Genomic DNA, 23274 nt, shown 5'->3' on the forward strand with positions numbered 1-23274 from the left:
GAATTCAATGTTTTTTGTTCATTTTGCTTGTTTGTCGGATTTTGGGATGGACTCTTTGGCTTTGCTTTTCTTCTCCTCATTGGATTTTTCATGTTCAAAGTTGCAGAAGCCAGATTACAAGCTCATTTTGGTTCAACTTCAGCAACTGTGCATTGCATTGCCATGTAATGTGATGCAATGCTATCTTTCTAGCTCTCCCTTTTTACTTCCTTTTGGATAAACAGACATATTAGGCAAGCATTTTGGAGCTTTCACCTAAATAACTACAGGTGGTGAGATAAGCTGCACAATATAATTGACCTTTCAGTATATTGTTGCACACACACCATCTATTTAGCAAATGCCCTTGTTATCAACAGCAGCCTTTTAAACTCACCTGAGCTAACAGGTATGTGCGCTGGTTACTCTGCTGCGCTTAAAATTTCTTTTTTGGTTTGCTACAATGCCTTTTCTGAAACGTTGTCTCCTTCTGCTGGAACACTGACTTCTTTCATTTAATGCCTGCAGACTATAAAAGAGAACCCAACCCAAAAAGTTTGGTTGATTAGTCTGTGGCATTCTGTTAAACTGTTGCTTATGGCGGTCTCTGTGAGCTTCTCAGCGACATTCAGCCAGCCAGGTATCCTGCCTGCAGTAGATGGAATGTGGCAATGGAACGCTGGCTGCGCATGTCATAATAGGCTCTGAGCCTTTATATACCTGTGCACAGCAGCAGCCACCTTCAGTCTGCTGCTGGACAGCCAGCAGCAGCAGCAGCAGGAGAGGTATGTAATCAGGAGCCCTCCTGCTAAGGGTAGACAGCTGCTCGTTCCACCCCACCCCCCGCCTTAATTGGTTCTCCTCCCTTCCAACGGTGTTGAGGCGGGTGGGAACAGCAGGGGGTGAAGGTGCTGTGTTTAAAGAGGTGGAGTTATGCAGATCTAAAACGCGTGGATTGCAGCAGCAGCAAGCCGAAAAGTGCAGGCATGTAAGGGATCTAGAGGTTGACAACATGTCTTCTTAACGGGAGTCCAGGAGCTCATCTCCACAAATGGACTTTTCAGGATCCTTGGGTGGCTCCGTAGTTTGAAACCAATTCTGGTTATCGCTTCTCGGCCTTTTGGCTAAGATCAAGTGTAGTATCTGTTCTTATCAGTTTAATATCTGATACGTCCCCTATCTGGGGACCATATATTAAATGGATTTTTAGAACAGGGAGATGGAAAAAGAGCTTGCTCTGTCCACTCCACGCATTGACCTGGTATTGCAGTATCTCCAGGACCGGTGCACCCCTTCTTTAATGCAGTTTCTAAAATCAGAAAGAATTGAATTCAATGTTTTTTGTTCATTTTGCTTGTTTGTCGGATTTTGGGATGGACTCTTTGGCTTTGCTTTTCTTCTCCTCATTGGATTTTTCATGTTCAAAGTTGCAGAAGCCAGATTACAAGCTCATTTTGGTTCAACTTCAGCAACTGTGCATTGCATTGCCATGTAATGTGATGCAATGCTATCTTTCTAGCTCTCCCTTTTTACTTCCTTTTGGATAAACAGACATAGTAGGCAAGCATTTTGGAGCTTTCACCTAAATAACTACAGGTGGTGAGATAAGCTGCACAATATAATTGACCTTTCAGTATATTGTTGCACACACACCATCTATTTAGCAAATGCCCTTGTTATCAACAGCAGCCTTTTAAACTCACCTGAGCTAACAGGTATGTGCGCTGGTTACTCTGCTGCGCTTAAAATTTCTTTTTTGGTTTGCTACAATGCCTTTTCTGAAACGTTGTCTCCTTCTGCTGGAACACTGACTTCTTTCATTTAATGCCTGCAGACTATAAAAGAGAACCCAACCCAAAAAGTTTGGTTGATTAGTCTGTGGCATTCTGTTAAACTGTTGCTTATGGCGGTCTCTGTGAGCTTCTCAGCGACATTCAGCCAGCCAGGTATCCTGCCTGCAGTAGATGGAATGTGGCAATGGAACGCTGGCTGCGCGTGTCATAATAGGCTCTGAGCCTTTATATACCTGTGCACAGCAGCAGCCAACTTCAGTCTGCTGCTGGACAGCCAGCAGCAGCAGCAGCAGGAGAGGTATGTAATCAGGAGCCCTCCTGCTAAGGGTAGACAGCTGCTCGTTCCACCCCACCCCCCGCCTTAATTGGTTCTCCTCCCTTCCAACGGTGTTGAGGCGGGTGGGAACAGCAGGGGGTGAAGGTGCTGTGTTTAAAGAGGTGGAGTTATGCAGATCTAAAACGCGTGGATTGCAGCAGCAGCAAGCCGAAAAGTGCAGGCATGTAAGGGATCTAGAGGTTGACAACATGTCTTCTTAACGGGAGTCCAGGAGCTCATCTCCACAAATGGACTTTTCAGGATCCTTGGGTGGCTCCGTAGTTTGAAACCAATTCTGGTTATCGCTTCTCGGCCTTTTGGCTAAGATCAAGTGTAGTATCTGTTCTTATCAGTTTAATATCTGATACGTCCCCTATCTGGGGACCATATATTAAATGGATTTTTAGAACAGGGAGATGGAAAAAGAGCTTGCTCTGTCCACTCCACGCATTGACCTGGTATTGCAGTATCTCCAGGACCGGTGCACCCCTTCTTTAATGCAGTTTCTAAAATCAGAAAGAATTGAATTCAATGTTTTTTGTTCATTTTGCTTGTTTGTCGGATTTTGGGATGGACTCTTTGGCTTTGCTTTTCTTCTCCTCATTGGATTTTTCATGTTCAAAGTTGCAGAAGCCAGATTACAAGCTCATTTTGGTTCAACTTCAGCAACTGTGCATTGCATTGCCATGTAATGTGATGCAATGCTATCTTTCTAGCTCTCCCTTTTTACTTCCTTTTGGATAAACAGACATATTAGGCAAGCATTTTGGAGCTTTTACCTAAATAACTACAGGTGGTGAGATAAGCTGCACAATATAATTGACCTTTCAGTATATTGTTGCACACACACCATCTATTTAGCAAATGCCCTTGTTATCAACAGCAGCCTTTTAAACTCACCTGAGCTAACAGGTATGTGCGCTGGTTACTCTGCTGCGCTTAAAATTTCTTTTTTGGTTTGCTACAATGCCTTTTCTGAAACGTTGTCTCCTTCTGCTGGAACACTGACTTCTTTCATTTAATGCCTGCAGACTATAAAAGAGAACCCAACCCAAAAAGTTTGGTTGATTAGTCTGTGGCATTCTGTTAAACTGTTGCTTATGGCGGTCTCTGTGAGCTTCTCAGCGACATTCAGCCAGCCAGGTATCCTGCCTGCAGTAGATGGAATGTGGCAATGGAACGCTGGCTGCGCGTGTCATAATAGGCTCTGAGCCTTTATATACCTGTGCACAGCAGCAGCCACCTTCAGTCTGCTGCTGGACAGCCAGCAGCAGCAGCAGCAGGAGAGGTATGTAATCAGGAGCCCTCCTGCTAAGGGTAGACAGCTGCTCGTTCCACCCCACCCCCCGCCTTAATTGGTTCTCCTCCCTTCCAACGGTGTTGAGGCGGGTGGGAACAGCAGGGGGTGAAGGTGCTGTGTTTAAAGAGGTGGAGTTATGCAGATCTAAAACGCGTGGATTGCAGCAGCAGCAAGCCGAAAAGTGCAGGCATGTAAGGGATCTAGAGGTTGACAACATGTCTTCTTAACGGGAGTCCAGGAGCTCATCTCCACAAATGGACTTTTCAGGATCCTTGGGTGGCTCCGTAGTTTGAAACCAATTCTGGTTATCGCTTCTCGGCCTTTTGGCTAAGATCAAGTGTAGTATCTGTTCTTATCAGTTTAATATCTGATACGTCCCCTATCTGGGGACCATATATTAAATGGATTTTTAGAACAGGGAGATGGAAAAAGAGCTTGCTCTGTCCACTCCACGCATTGACCTGGTATTGCAGTATCTCCAGGACCGGTGCACCCCTTCTTTAATGCAGTTTCTAAAATCAGAAAGAATTGAATTCAATGTTTTTTGTTCATTTTGCTTGTTTGTCGGATTTTGGGATGGACTCTTTGGCTTTGCTTTTCTTCTCCTCATTGGATTTTTCATGTTCAAAGTTGCAGAAGCCAGATTACAAGCTCATTTTGGTTCAACTTCAGCAACTGTGTATTGCATTGCCATGTAATGTGATGCAATGCTATCTTTCTAGCTCTCCCTTTTTACTTCCTTTTGGATAAACAGACATATTAGGCAAGCATTTTGGAGCTTTCACCTAAATAACTACAGGTGGTGAGATAAGCTGCACAATATAATTGACCTTTCAGTATATTGTTGCACACACACCATCTATTTAGCAAATGCCCTTGTTATCAACAGCAGCCTTTTAAACTCACCTGAGCTAACAGGTATGTGCGCTGGTTACTCTGCTGCGCTTAAAATTTCTTTTTTGGTTTGCTACAATGCCTTTTCTGAAACGTTGTCTCCTTCTGCTGGAACACTGACTTCTTTCATTTAATGCCTGCAGACTATAAAAGAGAACCCAACCCAAAAAGTTTGGTTGATTAGTCTGTGGCATTCTGTTAAACTGTTGCTTATGGCGGTCTCTGTGAGCTTCTCAGCGACATTCAGCCAGCCAGGTATCCTGCCTGCAGTAGATGGAATGTGGCAATGGAACGCTGGCTGCGCGTGTCATAATAGGCTCTGAGCCTTTATATACCTGTGCACAGCAGCAGCCACCTTCAGTCTGCTGCTGGACAGCCAGCAGCAGCAGCAGCAGGAGAGGTATGTAATCAGGAGCCCTCCTGCTAAGGGTAGACAGCTGCTCGTTCCACCCCACCCCCCGCCTTAATTGGTTCTCCTCCCTTCCAACGGTGTTGAGGCGGGTGGGAACAGCAGGGGGTGAAGGTGCTGTGTTTAAAGAGGTGGAGTTATGCAGATCTAAAACGCGTGGATTGCAGCAGCAGCAAGCCGAAAAGTGCAGGCATGTAAGGGATCTAGAGGTTGACAACATGTCTTCTTAACGGGAGTCCAGGAGCTCATCTCCACAAATGGACTTTTCAGGATCCTTGGGTGGCTCCGTAGTTTGAAACCAATTCTGGTTATCGCTTCTCGGCCTTTTGGCTAAGATCAAGTGTAGTATCTGTTCTTATCAGTTTAATATCTGATACGTCCCCTATCTGGGGACCATATATTAAATGGATTTTTAGAACAGGGAGATGGAAAAAGAGCTTGCTCTGTCCACTCCACGCATTGACCTGGTATTGCAGTATCTCCAGGACCGGTGCACCCCTTCTTTAATGCAGTTTCTAAAATCAGAAAGAATTGAATTCAATGTTTTTTGTTCATTTTGCTTGTTTGTCGGATTTTGGGATGGACTCTTTGGCTTTGCTTTTCTTCTCCTCATTGGATTTTTCATGTTCAAAGTTGCAGAAGCCAGATTACAAGCTCATTTTGGTTCAACTTCAGCAACTGTGCATTGCATTGCCATGTAATGTGATGCAATGCTATCTTTCTAGCTCTCCCTTTTTACTTCCTTTTGGATAAACAGACATATTAGGCAAGCATTTTGGAGCTTTCACCTAAATAACTACAGGTGGTGAGATAAGCTGCACAATATAATTGACCTTTCAGTATATTGTTGCACACACACCATCTATTTAGCAAATGCCCTTGTTATCAACAGCAGCCTTTTAAACTCACCTGAGCTAACAGGTATGTGCGCTGGTTACTCTGCTGCGCTTAAAATTTCTTTTTTGGTTTGCTACAATGCCTTTTCTGAAACGTTGTCTCCTTCTGCTGGAACACTGACTTCTTTCATTTAATGCCTGCAGACTATAAAAGAGAACCCAACCCAAAAAGTTTGGTTGATTAGTCTGTGGCATTCTGTTAAACTGTTGCTTATGGTGGTCTCTGTGAGCATCTCAGCGACATTCAGCCAGCCAGGTATCCTGCCTGCAGTAGATGGAATGTGGCAATGGAACGCTGGCTGCGCGTGTCATAGTAGGCTCTGAGCCTTTATATACCTGTGCACAGCAGCAGCCACCTTCAGTCTGCTGCTGGACAGCCAGCAGCAGCAGCAGCAGCAGGAGAGGTATGTAATCAGGAGCCCTCCTGCTAAGGGTAGACAGCTGCTCGTTCCACCCCACCCCCCGCCTTAATTGGTTCTCCTCCCTTCCAACGGTGTTGAGGCGGGTGGGAACAGCAGGGGGTGAAGGTGCTGTGTTTAAAGAGGTGGAGTTATGCAGATCTAAAACGCGTGGATTGCAGCAGCAGCAAGCCGAAAAGTGCAGGCATGTAAGGGATCTAGAGATTGACAACATGTCTTCTTAACGGGAGTCCAGGAGCTCATCTCCACAAATGGACTTTTCAGGATCCTTGGGTGGCTCCGTAGTTTGAAACCAATTCTGGTTATCGCTTCTCGGCCTTTTGGCTAAGATCAAGTGTAGTATCTGTTCTTATCAGTTTAATATCTGATACGTCCCCTATCTGGGGACCATATATTAAATGGATTTTTAGAACAGGGAGATGGAAAAAGAGCTTGCTCTGTCCACTCCACGCATTGACCTGGTATTGCAGTATCTCCAGGACCAGTGCACCCCTTCTTTAATGCAGTTTCTAAAATCAGAAAGAATTGAATTCAATGTTTTTTGTTCATTTTGCTTGTTTGTCGGATTTTGGGATGGACTCTTTGGCTTTGCTTTTCTTCTCCTCATTGGATTTTTCATGTTCAAAGTTGCAGAAGCCAGATTACAAGCTCATTTTGGTTCAACTTCAGCAACTGTGCATTGCATTGCCATGTAATGTGATGCAATGCTATCTTTCTAGCTCTCCCTTTTTACTTCCTTTTAGATAAACAGACATATTAGGCAAGCATTTTGGAGCTTTCACCTAAATAACTACAGGTGGTGAGATAAGCTGCACAATATAATTGACCTTTCAGTATATTGTTGCACACACACCATCTATTTAGCAAATGCCCTTGTTATCAACAGCAGCCTTTTAAACTCACCTGAGCTAACAGGTATGTGCGCTGGTTACTCTGCTGCGCTTAAAATTTCTTTTTTGGTTTGCTACAATGCCTTTTCTGAAACGTTGTCTCCTTCTGCTGGAACACTGACTTCTTTCATTTAATGCCTGCAGACTATAAAAGAGAACCCAACCCAAAAAGTTTGGTTGATTAGTCTGTGGCATTCTGTTAAACTGTTGCTTATGGCGGTCTCTGTGAGCTTCTCAGCGACATTCAGGCAGCCAGGTATCCTGCCTGCAGTAGATGGAATGTGGCAATGGAACGCTGGCTGCGCGTGTCATAATAGGCTCTGAGCCTTTATATACCTGTGCACAGCAGCAGCCACCTTCAGTCTGCTGCTGGACAGCCAGCAGCAGCAGCAGGAGAGGTATGTAATCAGGAGCCCTCCTGCTAAGGGTAGACAGCTGCTCGTTCCACCCCACCCCCCGCCTTAATTGGTTCTCCTCCCTTCCAACGGTGTTGAGGCGGGTGGGAACAGCAGGGGGTGAAGGTGCTGTGTTTAAAGAGGTGGAGTTATGCAGATCTAAAACGCGTGGATTGCAGCAGCAGCAAGCCGAAAAGTGCAGGCATGTAAGGGATCTAGAGGTTGACAACATGTCTTCTTAACGGGAGTCCAGGAGCTCATCTCCACAAATGGACTTTTCAGGATCCTTGGGTGGCTCCGTAGTTTGAAACCAATTCTGGTTATCGCTTCTCGGCCTTTTGGCACGATCTGTAGTGGGTTGTGACATTGGGCTGAAGGTTACTGTGGTGGCAGAACCGATTCTTGGCCTTTGGAGATATCCAGTGCTGCTTTTGGGAATCGGTGCTAAAGCTGCAGTGCCTTTTCTTTACGGAGGACGGTGTGTTGGAGGGAGGACGAACTTCGTGGAGGCTGCGATCCGTGTGTGATATTTTCCTTGGTATCTGGAAAAGAAGAGGAAAATCATGGAGACAAGGAGAAACCCTGGAGGAAGGAAGGAGAATCAAGCAAGCAACCCGAATGATTATTTCTCGGAGGAGCATCCGCTGAAGGACACCATCAGGTTCGTGGTTGCTCCTGACCACCGGCAGGTGAAAGATTCTCAATTTATTTTCAATGTTATTTGTAAGCTCTTGAAGATCGACAAGGAGCATCTTTTTTGCTTTCAATCTTTTTTTTCTCGAGGACTTTATGATGTTACGCTTAATAAAGCCTCGCAGTGTGAAAGTGCCTACGCTCTTTATGAAGTAAATAAAGAGAAGGTAGAGCTGGAGGGGGTGAAAGTAATCCCCTCTTTTCAGTTTTCAATGAAAGTACTGACGATTCATTTGTTTAGTCCATTTATTACAGACTCTGAGGTTGAAAGTTACCTATCAATGTATTGTGACAAAATCATCCCTAAGAGACGCGGGGAAACACAGTTTGGAGTGTGGAACGGGAAACGTGTGTATGTGGTATCATTTAGGAAGAACCCGAATGAGGAGGGGGGCGTGTCCAGACCTCCGCCGCAGGTTTATATCAACCATAGCCGCGGTTATTTATTCTTCCCAGGGATGCCACACTACTGCCGTGTGTGTAAAAAATATGGACATCTGGATGCAGAATGTAACAAGTGTTTTAGTTGCATGGGTACTCCTCACCAGATGGATGAGTGCCCTAAAAATAAGAAAAAGGATGTAGAGGAGATGGACACATCGCCTGAAGAACAGCAACAAGAAGCTAAAGACGATGTGGAAGCAGGCATTGCTGCTGAAGAGGAAAAAGGGGAAGAGGAGAAAGAAAGGAGTGAGAAGGAGGAGACAGAAAGAAAGAGAAAAGAGGAAGAGGAGGGACGGGCAATGAAGGAGAAGAAGAAGGAGGAACGGGTTAAAAAATCACAAGAAGAAGAGGAAAGGAAGTTGGAAGAAAGGAAGAGAAAGAAGGAAGAGGAAAAACAGAAGAGGATAGAGGACATAGAAAAAAGGGCCATGGAGATAAAGAAACAGATGGAAAGGAAAAAGAGAGAAGAGCAGAAGAAAGAAGATAAGAAGAAAGAAGATAAGAATGAAAAGAAGAAGATAGAAGAACAGAAGAAAGAAGATCAGAAGAGAGAAGAGAAGAGTCAAATGTTGCAAGAAATTTCTCCACTAAGTAAAGGGAGTAGTTGTGGAGGGGAAAGTGATATTCCAGAAGTAGTGGAGTCCACTCCTACTAATTCCCTGTCGCAGAGCTTACCTTGCGCGCAGGTACAAATGGACTGCACAGAAAAATCTCTAAAAAGAAGTGTGGATAGAAGTGATAATGAAGGAATACCATGTGGTGGGAAAGTAAAGGCATTAGAAGCAACAAGTCTGCTGGGGAGTGTGTCATCTTCGGATGTATCAGATCTGGAGGTAGACCCATCTTCTCCGGCAGTAGAGAATGAGGGCGGAGGGAAGAGCCCTGCACTAAATGTTAGAAGATGATCCGCTCAATGTCCCTGAATGTTCAGGGGTTTAACGACCTATATAAGAGAACTGCTTTATATGATTTTTTAAATAATGAAAATATTGATTTTATCTTTCTACAAGAATGTAATTTGACAAAAAAAATAAGCTATGAATATTTACAGGGTATATGGAAGGGTAACTTATGCTTTTCTGGTGGGAACGAGTCAAAAAGTGATGGTGTGGGGTTTTTATGCTCTAAAGATTGGGAGATTGTAAATTATGAAGAGATATACCCTGGGAGGATTTTAAGAATTGATGTGCAGAAAAATGGGAAGAAAGTGAGGTGTTTTAATGTGTATGCAAATGCAGAAAAAGCCTTGAGATTACATTTGTTTGAACTGTTGCAGCTGTTTTTACCTGGAGTAGATCCATTAGTTTTAGGTGGGGATTTTAATTGTCATTTAAAAAATGTAAAAGATGGGTCAGCTTCATGTCTTAGAAATATTTTAGCAGCTTTTAATCTTAAAGATACATGGGCATTAGATGGACAAAAAAAGGAGCATGAAGTCACTTGGGTGGGGAGAGGTGTTTCATCCAGAATAGATTATATTTTTATATCTCAAGCCCTAACATGCTCAGGTTTTAAAACGCATTCAACACCTTTTTCAGATCATAAAATAATAGAATGTAGTTTTAAAATAGAATCAGATGTGGATAAAAGACCGTCACACTGGAAATTTAATGTATCCCTACTACAAGACGAGGTGGTTATGGAAGGTTTTAAAAAGCTGTATGAAAAACTGAAGCTAAAAAAAACGTTTTTTAAATCTATTTTTAATTGGTGGGATTTTGTCAAGAAGGAGGTAAAAATATTTTTTATTAAAGAAGGAAAGAAGAAAGCTGCTGCAAAACGTATTTTTTATAATGATCTTAATGCTAAACTGCAATGTTTTTTTCACCTCGAAAATAACGGATGTGATCTGCAGGAGGCGATCCGAACAACAAAAGAAAAGATCCAAAACTGCCTGAAAGAAAAAGGTAAAGAAATTATTTTTAATTCCCGAGTAAAAGTTTTAGACGAGGATGAAAAATGCACAAAATTCTTTTTTAAAAAAATATGTGACAAGAAGGATTATATGAAGGTTTTGGAAGGAGAAACAAGTTTGGAGGGGAAGAAGATGAAAGCAAAAGAATTTTATGATGATTTATTTTCTGTTAAAAACACGGATGTGTCTCTAAAAAAACATTTTTTAGAAGGACTGGAAAAAATTTTTAATGCGGATGATAAATCTTTTTTAATAGGGAATTTTACTAAAGAGGAAGTTTTTAATACAATTAATACGCTACAAAATAACAAAACGCCGGGAGCAGATGGACTACCTGTTGAATTTTACAAGTGTTTATGGGAGATCATGGGTGAGGATTTTTATGAAGTAATTTTAGAAGCAGAAGCATCTTTTAGTGTCCCAGAGTCGTGGTGGGAGGGTCTTATTGTTTTATTATTTAAGAAAGGAAATAAAGAACTGATTAAAAATTGGAGACCAATAACCCTTTTAAATACGGACTGTAAGGTATATGCAAAGTTACTAGAAAATAGATTAAAAAAGGTAATCGGCTCAGTAATAGAAGTGGATGAGACGTGTGCAGTGCCAAATCGGAGAATCAGCGACTCATTGATTTTAATCAGGGATGTTTTATGGGATGTTTTAGACAGAAAACAAAAGCTTGCTCTAATTACTTTGGATTTTGAAAAAGCGTACGATAGAGTTGCCCATGATTTTTTATTTGCAGTTTTAGAGAAAATGGGATGCCCGGATGTTTTTAGCAAACGTATTAAATCTCTTTACAAATCATGTTTTAGCAAAATATCTATTAATGTTTTTTTATCTGATAATGTAAAAATAAACTGTGGCGTTAAACAGGGGTGTCCCTTATCCCCTATTCTTTTTATTTGTGCAATTGAACCACTTTTAGCAGCTTTTAGGAGAGATAAGGTAATCAATGGTTTTTTTTATTCCCGGGAGTTGCAATGAACAAGTTAAAGTGGTGGCATATATGGATGATGTGACGGTTTTAGTTAAAGACACTAGAAGCATGAACAGAGCCATAAGAACAGTGGATTGGTTTGGGGGCGCATCGGGTTTTAAAATTAACATGGAAAAATCTGGTATTTTAACTGTTGGTGATTTTATTGTAGATTCTGAGTGTAAATTAACAAGAATGAATGAAGTAAAAATTTTAGGTATTTATTTCTCAGAGTCAGGTGGTAATGTAAGAAATTGGGAGTCTCTGCTGGAAAGAGTTAAGAAAAAGATTACTTTCTGGCAGTTGAGAGATCTTACCCTGGAAGGAAAAATTTTAATTATTAGACAGGTTTTACTCCCAATGTTTTTATATGTCTCAACAGTTTTTATCCCCCAAAATAATATCATGAAGAGAGTTATTAAGGTATGTTTTAATTTTTTATGGAGATCCAAGATGGAAAGAGTAAAGAGAGAGGAGATATATAAATCAAAGAAAAAAGGTGGGAAAGGTTTTCCGGATATTAGGTCCTTTTTATTTGCAAAGTATGTAGCGAACTGTGTATGCACTTTATTAGGACCAGGCTCTAAGCTAAAGTTGTTTTCTATATATAATTTAGGTTTCTATATTAGAAATTATAAATGGTTGGAGATGTCTCTAAATAGGCCTTATAGGTTTTTACCTCCAGGAAATTATATTGTTTTAGAAAAAATTTTAAGAGATTTTAAACTTAAGATGGTCGAAATAAATGTTCTTAAATGCCATAAAAAAATCCTAAAAATCCTGGAAGAGAGAATAGGTATCAGTCCTGTGGAACATTTTTCATTCAAAATTGTGGAAAGAATCTGGATGAATGTAAATTATAGTGTGTTATCTAATGAACACAGGGATTTACTCTGGTGTATAGTAAAAGACTGCCTGCCAACCCGTGAGTTCCAACACAGGCGTGGGTTGGTAAGATCTGAAGTGTGCCCAAGATCCAGGTGTGGGAATAGTGAAACACCCATGCACATCTTCTGGAATTGTAATTTTGCACAGACAATATGGAGGAAAGTGTGCAATATAGTGAGAGCTGTGAGTACTGTTAATTTTTTGGATTTTAACAGAGTATTTTATGGGATGGGGATAAGAGAGGAGGATTTTAAAATTGTATGGATTATTATTGCATGTGTGAAGGCGGCATTGTGGAAAGCAAGGAACATTTTAGTGTTTAAACATAAGGAAGTAACAGTCGACCAGTGTATTAAATTATGTCTAAGTTATTTGTACATGTATTTCTGGAGGGACAAAATGACGCTTGGCAAGGTGAAAGCAAATGAGAAATGGAAACAATGTAAATGGAATGAACTTACCTTGTAAGATTTGATTTTTTGAAAACCTGTGGAAAAACAAAAAAAGAAGAACAAAAACAAACAAAAAAAAATAGCCAAAACTATATAATTTAAAAAAAAAAAAAAAAAAGAGGGAAAAAATAAATAAATATATATATATAAAAGAAAAAGAAAATAAAAGATTTGGAGAAGTATTAAAATTGGTAGAATGCACGATGATGGATTTGAGTCTTCTTATCTTTTTGTTGATTCCAAGACTTTGTAATCTGAGTGTAAAAAAAAAAAAAAAAAAAAAAAAAGAAAAAAAAATCTGTTCTTATCACTTTAATATCTGATACGTCCCCTATCTGGGGACCATATATTAAATGGATTTTTAGAACAGGGAGATGGAAAAAGAGCTTGCTCTGTCCACTCCACGCATTGACCTGGTATTGCAGTATCTCCAGGACCGGTGCACCCCTTCTTTAATGCAGTTTCTAAAATCAGAAAGAATTGAATTCAATGTTTTTTGTTCATTTTGCTTGTTTGTCGGATTTTGGGATGGACTCTTTGGCTTTGCTTTTCTTCTCCTCATTGGATTTTTCATGTTCAAAGTTGCAGAAGCCAGATTACAAGCTCATTTTGGTTCAACTTCAGCAACTGTGCATTGCATTGCCATGTAATGTGATGCAATGCTATCTTTCTAGCTCTCCCTTTTTACTTCCTTTTGGATAAACAGACATATTAGGCAAGCATTTTGGAGCTTTCACCTAAATAACTACAGGTGGTGAGATAAGCTGCACAATATAATTGACCTTTCAGTATATTGTTGCACACACACCATCTATTTAGCAAATGCCCTTGTTATCAACAGCAGCCTTTTAAACTCACCTGAGCTAACAGGTATGTGCGCTGGTTACTCTGCTGCGCTTAAAATTTCTTTTTTGGTTTGCTACAATGCCTTTTCTGAAACGTTGTCTCCCTCTGCTGGAACACTGACTTCTTTCATTTAATGCCTGCAGACTATAAAAAAGAACCCAACCCAAAAAGTTTGGTTGATTAGTCTGTGGCATTCTGTTAAACTGTTGCTTATGGCGGTCTCTGTGAGCTTCTCAGCGACATTCAGCCAGCCAGGTATCCTGCCTGCAGTAGATGGAATGTGGCAATGGAACGCTGGCTGCGCGTGTCATAATAGGCTCTGAGCCTTTATATACCTGTGCACAGCAGCAGCCACCTTCAGTCTGCTGCTGGACAGCCAGCAGCAGCAGGAGAGGTATGTAATCAGGAGCCCTCCTGCTAAGAGTAGACAGCTGCTCGTTCCACCCCACCCCCCGCCTTAATTGGTTCTCCTCCCTTCCAATGGTGTTGAGGCGGGTGGGAACAGCAGGGGGTGAAGGTGCTGTGTTTAAAGAGGTGGAGTTATGCAGATCTAAAACGCGTGGATTGCAGCAGCAGCAAGCCGAAAAGTGCAGGCATGTAAGGGATCTAGAGGTTGACAACATGTCTTCTTAACGGGAGTCCAGGAGCTCATCTCCACAAATGGACTTTTCAGGATCCTTGGGTGGCTCCGTAGTTTGAAACCAATTCTGGTTATCGCTTCTCGGCCTTTTGGCTAAGATCAAGTGTAGTATCTGTTCTTATCAGTTTAATATCTGATACGTCCCCTATCTGGGGACCATATATTAAATGGATTTTTAGAACAGGGAGATGGAAAAAGAGCTTGCTCTGTCCACTCCACGCATTGACCTGGTATTGCAGTATCTCCAGGACCGGTGCACCCCTTCTTTAATGCAGTTTCTAAAATCAGAAAGAATTGAATTCAATGTTTTTTGTTCATTTTGCTTGTTTGTCGGATTTTGGGATGGACTCTTTAGCTTTGCTTTTCTTCTCCTCATTGGATTTTTCATGTTCAAAGTTGCAGAAGCCAGATTACAAGCTCATTTTGGTTCAACTTCAGCAACTGTGCATTGCATTGCCATGTAATGTGATGCAATGCTATCTTTCTAGCTCTCCCTTTTTACTTCCTTTTGGATAAACAGACATATTAGGCAAGCATTTTGGAGCTTTCACCTAAATAACTACAGGTGGTGAGATAAGCTGCACAATATAATTGACCTTTCAGTATATTGTTGCACACACACCATCTATTTAGCAAATGCCCTTGTTATCAACAGCAGCCTTTTAAACTCACCTGAGCTAACAGGTATGTGCGCTGGTTACTCTGCTGCGCTTAAAATTTCTTTTTTGGTTTGCTACAATGCCTTTTCTGAAACGTTGTCTCCTTCTGCTGGAACACTGACTTCTTTCATTTAATGCCTGCAGACTATAAAAGAGAACCCAACCCAAAAAGTTTGGTTGATTAGTCTGTGGCATTCTGTTAAACTGTTGCTTATGGCGGTCTCTGTGAGCTTCTCAGCGACATTCAGCCAGCCAGGTATCCTGCCTGCAGTAGATGGAATGTGGCAATGGAACGCTGGCTGCGCGTGTCATAATAGGCTCTGAGCCTTTATATACCTGTGCACAGCAGCAGCCACCTTCAGTCTGCTGCTGGACAGCCAGCAGCAGCAGCAGCAGGAGAGGTATGTAATCAGGAGCCCTCCTGCTAAGGGTAGACAGCTGCTCGTTCCACCCCACCCCCCGCCTTAATTGGTTCTCCTCCCTTCCAACGGTGTTGAGGCGGGTGGGAACAGCAGGGGGTGAAGGTGCTGTGTTTAAAGAGGTGGAGTTATGCAGATCTAAAACGCGTGGATTGCAGCAGCAGCAAGCCGAAAAGTGCAGGCATGTAAGGGATCTAGAGGTTGACAACATGTCTTCTTAACGGGAGTCCAGGAGCTCATCTCCACAAATGGACTTTTCAGGATCCTTGGGTGGCTCCGTAGTTTGAAACCAATTCTGGTTATCGCTTCTCGGCCTTTTGGCTAAGATCAAGTGTAGTATCTGTTCTTATCAGTTTAATATCTGATACGTCCCCTATCTGGGGACCATATATTAAATGGATTTTTAGAACAGGGAGATGGAAAAAGAGCTTGCTCTGTCCACTCCACGCATTGACCTGGTATTGCAGTATCTCCAGGACCGGTGCACCCCTTCTTTAATGCAGTTTCTAAAATCAGAAAGAATTGAATTCAATGTTTTTTGTTCATTTTGCTTGTTTGTCGGATTTTGGGATGGACTCTTTGGCTTTGCTTTTCTTCTCCTCATTGGATTTTTCATGTTCAAAGTTGCAGAAGCCAGATTACAAGCTCATTTTGGTTCAACTTCAGCAACTGTGCATTGCATTGCCATGTAATGTGATGCAATGCTATCTTTCTAGCTCTCCCTTTTTACTTCCTTTTGGATAAACAGACATATTAGGCAAGCATTTTGGAGCTTTCACCTAAATAACTACAGGTGGTGAGATAAGCTGCACAATATAATTGACCTTTCAGTATATTGTTGCACACACACCATCTATTTAGCAAATGCCCTTGTTATCAACAGCAGCCTTTTAAACTCACCTGAGCTAACAGGTATGTGCGCTGGTTACTCTGCTGCGCTTAAAATTTCTTTTTTGGTTTGCTACAATGCCTTTTCTGAAACGTTGTCTCCTTCTGCTGGAACACTGACTTCTTTCATTTAATGCCTGCAGACTATAAAAGAGAACCCAACCCAAAAAGTTTGGTTGATTAGTCTGTGGCATTCTGTTAAACTGTTGCTTATGGCGGTCTCTGTGAGCTTCTCAGCGACATTCAGCCAGCCAGGTATCCTGCCTGCAGTAGATGGAATGTGGCAATGGAACGCTGGCTGCGCGTGTCATAATAGGCTCTGAGCCTTTAAATACCTGTGCACAGCAGCAGCCACCTTCAGTCTGCTGCTGGACAGCCAGCAGCAGCAGCAGCAGGAGAGGTATGTAATCAGGAGCACTCCTGCTAAGGGTAGACAGCTGCTCGTTCCACCCCACCCCCCGCCTTAATTGGTTCTCCTCCCTTCCAACGGTGTTGAGGCGGGTGGGAACAGCAGGGGGTGAAGGTGCTGTGTTTAAAGAGGTGGAGTTATGCAGATCTAAAACGCGTGGATTGCAGCAGCAGCAAGCCGAAAAGTGCAGGCATGTAAGGGATCTAGAGGTTGACAACATGTCTTCTTAACGGGAGTCCAGGAGCTCATCTCCACAAATGGACTTTTCAGGATCCTTGGGTGGTTCCGTAGTTTGAAACCAATTCTGGTTATCGCTTCTCGGCCTTTTGGCTAAGATCAAGTGTAGTATCTGTTCTTATCAGTTTAATATCTGATACGTCCCCTATCTGGGGACCATATATTAAATGGATTTTTAGAACAGGGAGATGGAAAAAGAGCTTGCTCTGTCCACTCCACGCATTGACCTGGTATTGGAGTATCTCCAGGACCGGTGCACCCCTTCTTTAATGCAGTTTCTAAAATCAGAAAGAATTGAATTCAATGTTTTTTGTTCATTTTGCTTGTTTGTCGGATTTTGGGATGGACTCTTTGGCTTTGCTTTTCTTCTCCTCATTGGATTTTTCATGTTCAAAGTTGCAGAAGCCAGATTACAAGCTCATTTTGGTTCAACTTCAGCAACTGTGCATTGCATTGCCATGTAATGTGATGCAATGCTATCTTTCTAGCTCTCCCTTTTTACTTCCTTTTGGATAAACAGACATATTAGGCAAGCATTTTGGAGCTTTCACCTAAATAACTACAGGTGGTGAGATAAGCTGCACAATATAATTGACCTTTCAGTATATTGTTGCACACACACCATCTATTTAGCAAATGCCCTTGTTATCAACAGCAGCCTTTTAAACTCACCTGAGCTAACAGGTATGTGCGCTGGTTACTCTGCTGCGCTTAAAATTTCTTTTTTGGTTTGCTACAATGCCTTTTCTGAAACGTTGTCTCCTTCTGCTGGAACACTGACTTCTTTCATTTAATGCCTGCAGACTATAAAAGAGAACCCAACCCAAAAAGTTTGGTTGATTAGTCTGTGGCATTCTGTTAAACTGTTGCTTATGGCGGTCTCTGTGAGCTTCTCAGCGACATTCAGCCAGCCAGGTATCCTGCCTGCAGTAGATGGAATGTGGCAATGGAACGCTGGCTGCGCGTGTCATAATAGGCTCTGAGCCTTTATATACCTGTGCACAGCAGCAGCCACCTTCAGTCTGCTGCTGGACAGCCAGCAGCAGCAGCAGCAGGAGAGGTATGTAATCAGGAGCCCTCCTGCTAAGGGTAAGACAGCTGCTCGTTCCACCCCACCCCCCGCCTTAATTGGTTCTCCTCCCTTCCAACGGTGTTGAGGCGGGTGGGAACAGCAGGGGGTGAAGGTGCTGTGTTTAAAGAGGTGGAGTTATGCAGATCTAAAACGCGTGGATTGCAGCAGCAGCAAGCCGAAAAGTGCAGGCATGTAAGGGATCTAGAGGTTGACAACATGTCTTCTTAACGGGAGTCCAGGAGCTCATCTCCACAAATGGACTTTTCAGGATCCTTGGGTGGCTCCGTAGTTTGAAACCAATTCTGGTTATCGCTTCTCGGCCTTTTGGCTAAGATCAAGTGTAGTATCTGTTCTTATCAGTTTAATATCTGATACGTCCCCTATCTGGGGACCATATATTAAATGGATTTTTAGAACAGGGAGATGGAAAAAGAGCTTGCTCTGTCCACTCCACGCATTGACCTGGTATTGCAGTATCTCCAGGACCGGTGCACCCCTTCTTTAATGCAGTTTCTAAAATCAGAAAGAATTGAATTCAATGTTTTTTGTTCATTTTGCTTGTTTGTCGGATTTTGGGATGGACTCTTTGGCTTTGCTTTTCTTCTCCTCATTGGATTTTTCATGTTCAAAGTTGCAGAAGCCAGATTACAAGCTCATTTTGGTTCAACTTCAGCAACTGTGCATTGCATTGCCATGTAATGTGATGCAATGCTATCTTTCTAGCTCTCCCTTTTTACTTCCTTTTGGATAAACAGACATATTAGGCAAGCATTTTGGAGCTTTCACCTAAATAACTACAGGTGGTGAGATAAGCTGCACAATATAATTGACCTTTCAGTATATTGTTGCACACACACCATCTATTTAGCAAATGCCCTTGTTATCAACAGCAGCCTTTTAAACTCACCTGAGCTAACAGGTATGTGCGCTGGTTACTCTGCTGCGCTTAAAATTTCTTTTTTGGTTTGCTACAATGCCTTTTCTGAAACGTTGTCTCCTTCTGCTGGAACACTGACTTCTTTCATTTAATGCCTGCAGACTATAAAAGAGAACCCAACCCAAAAAGTTTGGTTGATTAGTCTGTGGCATTCTGTTAAACTGTTGCTTATGGCGGTCTCTGTGAGCTTCTCAGCGACATTCAGCCAGCCAGGTATCCTGCCTGCAGTAGATGGAATGTGGCAATGGAACGCTGGCTGCGCGTGTCATAATAGGCTCTGAGCCTTTATATACCTGTGCACAGCAGCAGCCACCTTCAGTCTGCTGCTGGACAGCCAGCAGCAGCAGCAGCAGGAGAGGTATGTAATCAGGAGCCCTCCTGCTAAGGGTAGACAGCTGCTCGTTCCACCCCACCCCCCGCCTTAATTGGTTCTCCTCCCTTCCAACGGTGTTGAGGCGGGTGGGAACAGCAGGGGGTGAAGGTGCTGTGTTTAAAGAGGTGGAGTTATGCAGATCTAAAACGCGTGGATTGCAGCAGCAGCAAGCCGAAAAGTGCAGGCATGTAAGGGATCTAGAGGTTGACAACATGTCTTCTTAACGGGAGTCCAGGAGCTCATCTCCACAAATGGACTTTTCAGGATCCTTGGGTGGCTCCGTAGTTTGAAACCAATTCTGATTATCGCTTCTCGGCCTTTTGGCTAAGATCAAGTGTAGTATCTGTTCTTATCAGTTTAATATCTGATACGTCCCCTATCTGGGGACCATATATTAAATGGATTTTTAGAACAGGGAGATGGAAAAAGAGCTTGCTCTGTCCACTCCACGCATTGACCTGGTATTGCAGTATCTCCAGGATCGGTGCACCCCTTCTTTAATGCAGTTTCTAAAATCAGAAAGAATTGAATTAAATGTTTTTTGTTCATTTTGCTTGTTTGTCGGATTTTGGGATGGACTCTTTGGCTTTGCTTTTCTTCTCCTCATTGGATTTTTCATGTTCAAAGTTGCAGAAGCCAGATTACAAGCTCATTTTGGTTCAACTTCAGCAACTGTGCATTGCATTGCCATGTAATGTGATGCAATGCTATCTTTCTAGCTCTCCCTTTTTACTTCCTTTTGGATAAACAGACATATTAGGCAAGCATTTTGGAGCTTTCACCTAAATAACTACAGGTGGTGAGATAAGCTGCACAATATAATTGACCTTTCAGTATATTGTTGCACACACACCATCTATTTAGCAAATGCCCTTGTTATCAACAGCAGCCTTTTAAACTCACCTGAGCTAACAGGTATGTGCGCTGGTTACTCTGCTGCGCTTAAAATTTCTTTTTTGGTTTGCTACAATGCCTTTTCTGAAACGTTGTCTCCTTCTGCTGGAACACTGACTTCTTTCATTTAATGCCTGCAGACTATAAAAGAGAACCCAACCCAAAAAGTTTGGTTGATTAGTCTGTGGCATTCTGTTAAACTGTTGCTTATGGCGGTCTCTGTGAGCTTCTCAGCGACATTCAGCCAGCCAGGTATCCTGCCTGCAGTAGATGGAATGTGGCAATGGAACGCTGGCTGCGCGTGTCATAATAGGCTCTGAGCCTTTATATACCTGTGCACAGCAGCAGCCACCTTCAGTCTGCTGCTGGACAGCCAGCAGCAGCAGCAGCAGGAGAGGTATGTAATCAGGAGCCCTCCTGCTAAGGGTAGACAGCTGCTCGTTCCACCCCACCCCCCGCCTTAATTGGTTCTCCTCCCTTCCAACGGTGTTGAGGCGGGTGGGAACAGCAGGGGGTGAAGGTGCTGTGTTTAAAGAGGTGGAGTTATGCAGATCTAAAACGCGTGGATTGCAGCAGCAGCAAGCCGAAAAGTGCAGGCATGTAAGGGATCTAGAGGTTGACAACATGTCTTCTTAACGGGAGTCCAGGAGCTCATCTCCACAAATGGACTTTTCAGGATCCTTGGGTGGCTCCGTAGTTTGAAACCAATTCTGGTTATCGCTTCTCGGCCTTTTGGCTAAGATCAAGTGTAGTATCTGTTCTTATCAGTTTAATATCTGATACGTCCCCTATCTGGGGACCATATATTAAATGGATTTTTAGAACAGGGAGATGGAAAAAGAGCTTGCTCTGTCCACTCCACGCATTGACCTGGTATTGCAGTATCTCCAGGACCGGTGCACCCCTTCTTTAATGCAGTTTCTAAAATCAGAAAGAATTGAATTCAATGTTTTTTGTTCATTTTGCTTGTTTGTCGGATTTTGGGATGGACTCTTTGGCTTTGCTTTTCTTCTCCTCATTGGATTTTTCATGTTCAAAGTTGCAGAAGCCAGATTACAAGCTCATTTTGGTTCAACTTCAGCAACTGTGCATTGCATTGCCATGTAATGTGATGCAATGCTATCTTTCTAGCTCTCCCTTTTTACTTCCTTTTGGATAAACAGACATATTAGGCAAGCATTTTGGAGCTTTCACCTAAATAACTACAGGTGGTGAGATAAGCTGCACAATATAATTGACCTTTCAGTATATTGTTGCACACACACCATCTATTTAGCAAATGCCCTTGTTATCAACAGCAGCCTTTTAAACTCACCTGAGCTAACAGGTATGTGCGCTGGTTACTCTGCTGCGCTTAAAATTTCTTTTTTGGTTTGCTACAATGCCTTTTCTGAAACGTTGTCTCCTTCTGCTGGAACACTGACTTCTTTCATTTAATGCCTGCAGACTATAAAAGAGAACCCAACCCAAAAAGTTTGGTTGATTAGTCTGTGGCATTCTGTTAAACTGTTGCTTATGGCGGTCTCTGTGAGCTTCTCAGCGACATTCAGCCAGCCAGGTATCCTGCCTGCAGTAGATGGAATGTGGCAATGGAACGCTGGCTGCGCGTGTCATAATAGGCTCTGAGCCTTTATATACCTGTGCACAGCAGCAGCCACCTTCAGTCTGCTGCTGGACAGCCAGCAGCAGCAGCAGCAGGAGAGGTATGTAATCAGGAGCCCTCCTGCTAAGGGTAGACAGCTGCTCGTTCCACCCCACCCCCCGCCTTAATTGGTTCTCCTCCCTTCCAACGGTGTTGAGGCGGGTGGGAACAGCAGGGGGTGAAGGTGCTGTGTTTAAAGAGGTGGAGTTATGCAGATCTAAAACGCGTGGATTGCAGCAGCAGCAAGCCGAAAAGTGCAGGCATGTAAGGGATCTAGAGGTTGACAACATGTCTTCTTAACGGGAGTCCAGGAGCTCATCTCCACAAATGGACTTTTCAGGATCCTTGGGTGGCTCCGTAGTTTGAAACCAATTCTGGTTATCGCTTCTCGGCCTTTTGGCTAAGATCAAGTGTAGTATCTGTTCTTATCAGTTTAATATCTGATACGTCCCCTATCTGGGGACCATATATTAAATGGATTTTTAGAACAGGGAGATGGAAAAAGAGCTTGCTCTGTCCACTCCACGCATTGACCTGGTATTGCAGTATCTCCAGGACCGGTGCACCCCTTCTTTAATGCAGTTTCTAAAATCAGAAAGAATTGAATTCAATGTTTTTTGTTCATTTTGCTTGTTTGTCGGATTTTGGGATGGACTCTTTGGCTTTGCTTTTCTTCTCCTCATTGGATTTTTCATGTTCAAAGTTGCAGAAGCCAGATTACAAGCTCATTTTGGTTCAACTTCAGCAACTGTGCATTGCATTGCCATGTAATGTGATGCAATGCTATCTTTCTAGCTCTCCCTTTTTACTTCCTTTTGGATAAACAGACATATTAGGCAAGCATTTTGGAGCTTTCACCTAAATAACTACAGGTGGTGAGATAAGCTGCACAATATAATTGACCTTTCAGTATATTGTTGCACACACACCATCTATTTAGCAAATGCCCTTGTTATCAACAGCAGCCTTTTAAACTCACCTGAGCTAACAGGTATGTGCGCTGGTTACTCTGCTGCGCTTAAAATTTCTTTTTTGGTTTGCTACAATGCCTTTTCTGAAACGTTGTCTCCTTCTGCTGGAACACTGACTTCTTTCATTTAATGCCTGCAGACTATAAAAGAGAACCCAACCCAAAAAGTTTGGTTGATTAGTCTGTGGCATTCTGTTAAACTGTTGCTTATGGCGGTCTCTGTGAGCTTCTCAGCGACATTCAGCCAGCCAGGTATCCTGCCTGCAGTAGATGGAATGTGGCAATGGAACGCTGGCTGCGCGTGTCATAATAGGCTCTGAGCCTTTATATACCTGTGCACAGCAGCAGCCACCTTCAGTCTGCTGCTGGACAGCCAGCAGCAGCAGCAGCAGGAGAGGTATGCAATCAGGAGCCCTCCTGCTAAGGGTAGACAGCTGCTCGTTCCACCCCACCCCCCGCCTTAATTGGTTCTCCTCCCTTCCAACGGTGTTGAGGCGGGTGAGAACAGCAGGGGGTGAAGGTGCTGTGTTTAAAGAGGTGGAGTTATGCAGATCTAAAACGCGTGGATTGCAGCAGCAGCAAGCCGAAAAGTGCAGGCATGTAAGGGATCTAGAGGTTGACAACAT

At 42.8% G+C, this 23274-nt stretch overlaps 12 non-coding genes and 1 pseudogene across 12 annotated transcripts; all 13 read left to right on the top strand.

Moving 5' to 3' along the window:
* The first annotated feature begins 1083 nt into the window (after positions 1 to 1083).
* Positions 1084 to 1274, top strand: LOC141243356 (U2 spliceosomal RNA). Its single transcript, XR_012307629.1, has one exon. It is a non-coding gene; the product is annotated as a U2 spliceosomal RNA (small nuclear RNA).
* A 1115-nt stretch (positions 1275 to 2389) lies between these two features.
* On the top strand, positions 2390 to 2580 carry LOC141243357 (U2 spliceosomal RNA). The gene has a single exon (XR_012307630.1). It is a non-coding gene; the product is annotated as a U2 spliceosomal RNA (small nuclear RNA).
* Positions 2581 to 3695: 1115 nt separating this feature from the next.
* Positions 3696 to 3886, top strand: LOC141243358 (U2 spliceosomal RNA). Its single transcript, XR_012307631.1, has one exon. It is a non-coding gene; the product is annotated as a U2 spliceosomal RNA (small nuclear RNA).
* Positions 3887 to 5001: 1115 nt separating this feature from the next.
* Positions 5002 to 5192, top strand: LOC141243360 (U2 spliceosomal RNA). Its single transcript, XR_012307633.1, has one exon. It is a non-coding gene; the product is annotated as a U2 spliceosomal RNA (small nuclear RNA).
* Positions 5193 to 6310: 1118 nt separating this feature from the next.
* On the top strand, positions 6311 to 6501 carry LOC141243157 (U2 spliceosomal RNA). Its single transcript, XR_012307456.1, has one exon. It is a non-coding gene; the product is annotated as a U2 spliceosomal RNA (small nuclear RNA).
* A 6383-nt stretch (positions 6502 to 12884) lies between these two features.
* On the top strand, positions 12885 to 13112 carry LOC141243347 (U2 spliceosomal RNA; annotated as a pseudogene).
* A 1109-nt stretch (positions 13113 to 14221) lies between these two features.
* On the top strand, positions 14222 to 14412 carry LOC141243361 (U2 spliceosomal RNA). Its single transcript, XR_012307634.1, has one exon. It is a non-coding gene; the product is annotated as a U2 spliceosomal RNA (small nuclear RNA).
* Positions 14413 to 15527: 1115 nt separating this feature from the next.
* On the top strand, positions 15528 to 15718 carry LOC141243363 (U2 spliceosomal RNA). Its single transcript, XR_012307635.1, has one exon. It is a non-coding gene; the product is annotated as a U2 spliceosomal RNA (small nuclear RNA).
* Positions 15719 to 16833: 1115 nt separating this feature from the next.
* Positions 16834 to 17024, top strand: LOC141243302 (U2 spliceosomal RNA). Its single transcript, XR_012307590.1, has one exon. It is a non-coding gene; the product is annotated as a U2 spliceosomal RNA (small nuclear RNA).
* A 1116-nt stretch (positions 17025 to 18140) lies between these two features.
* Positions 18141 to 18331, top strand: LOC141243364 (U2 spliceosomal RNA). Its single transcript, XR_012307636.1, has one exon. It is a non-coding gene; the product is annotated as a U2 spliceosomal RNA (small nuclear RNA).
* A 1115-nt stretch (positions 18332 to 19446) lies between these two features.
* Positions 19447 to 19637, top strand: LOC141243277 (U2 spliceosomal RNA). Its single transcript, XR_012307567.1, has one exon. It is a non-coding gene; the product is annotated as a U2 spliceosomal RNA (small nuclear RNA).
* A 1115-nt stretch (positions 19638 to 20752) lies between these two features.
* On the top strand, positions 20753 to 20943 carry LOC141243365 (U2 spliceosomal RNA). Its single transcript, XR_012307637.1, has one exon. It is a non-coding gene; the product is annotated as a U2 spliceosomal RNA (small nuclear RNA).
* Positions 20944 to 22058: 1115 nt separating this feature from the next.
* On the top strand, positions 22059 to 22249 carry LOC141243366 (U2 spliceosomal RNA). Its single transcript, XR_012307638.1, has one exon. It is a non-coding gene; the product is annotated as a U2 spliceosomal RNA (small nuclear RNA).
* The last annotated feature ends 1025 nt before the right edge of the window (positions 22250 to 23274 follow it).

Source organism: Phyllobates terribilis, unplaced genomic scaffold, assembly GCF_046119375.1.
Source record: "Phyllobates terribilis strain yellow unplaced genomic scaffold, ASM4611937v1 Scaffold_1213__1_contigs__length_355869, whole genome shotgun sequence".
Classification (NCBI taxonomy): domain Eukaryota; kingdom Metazoa; phylum Chordata; class Amphibia; order Anura; family Dendrobatidae; genus Phyllobates; species Phyllobates terribilis.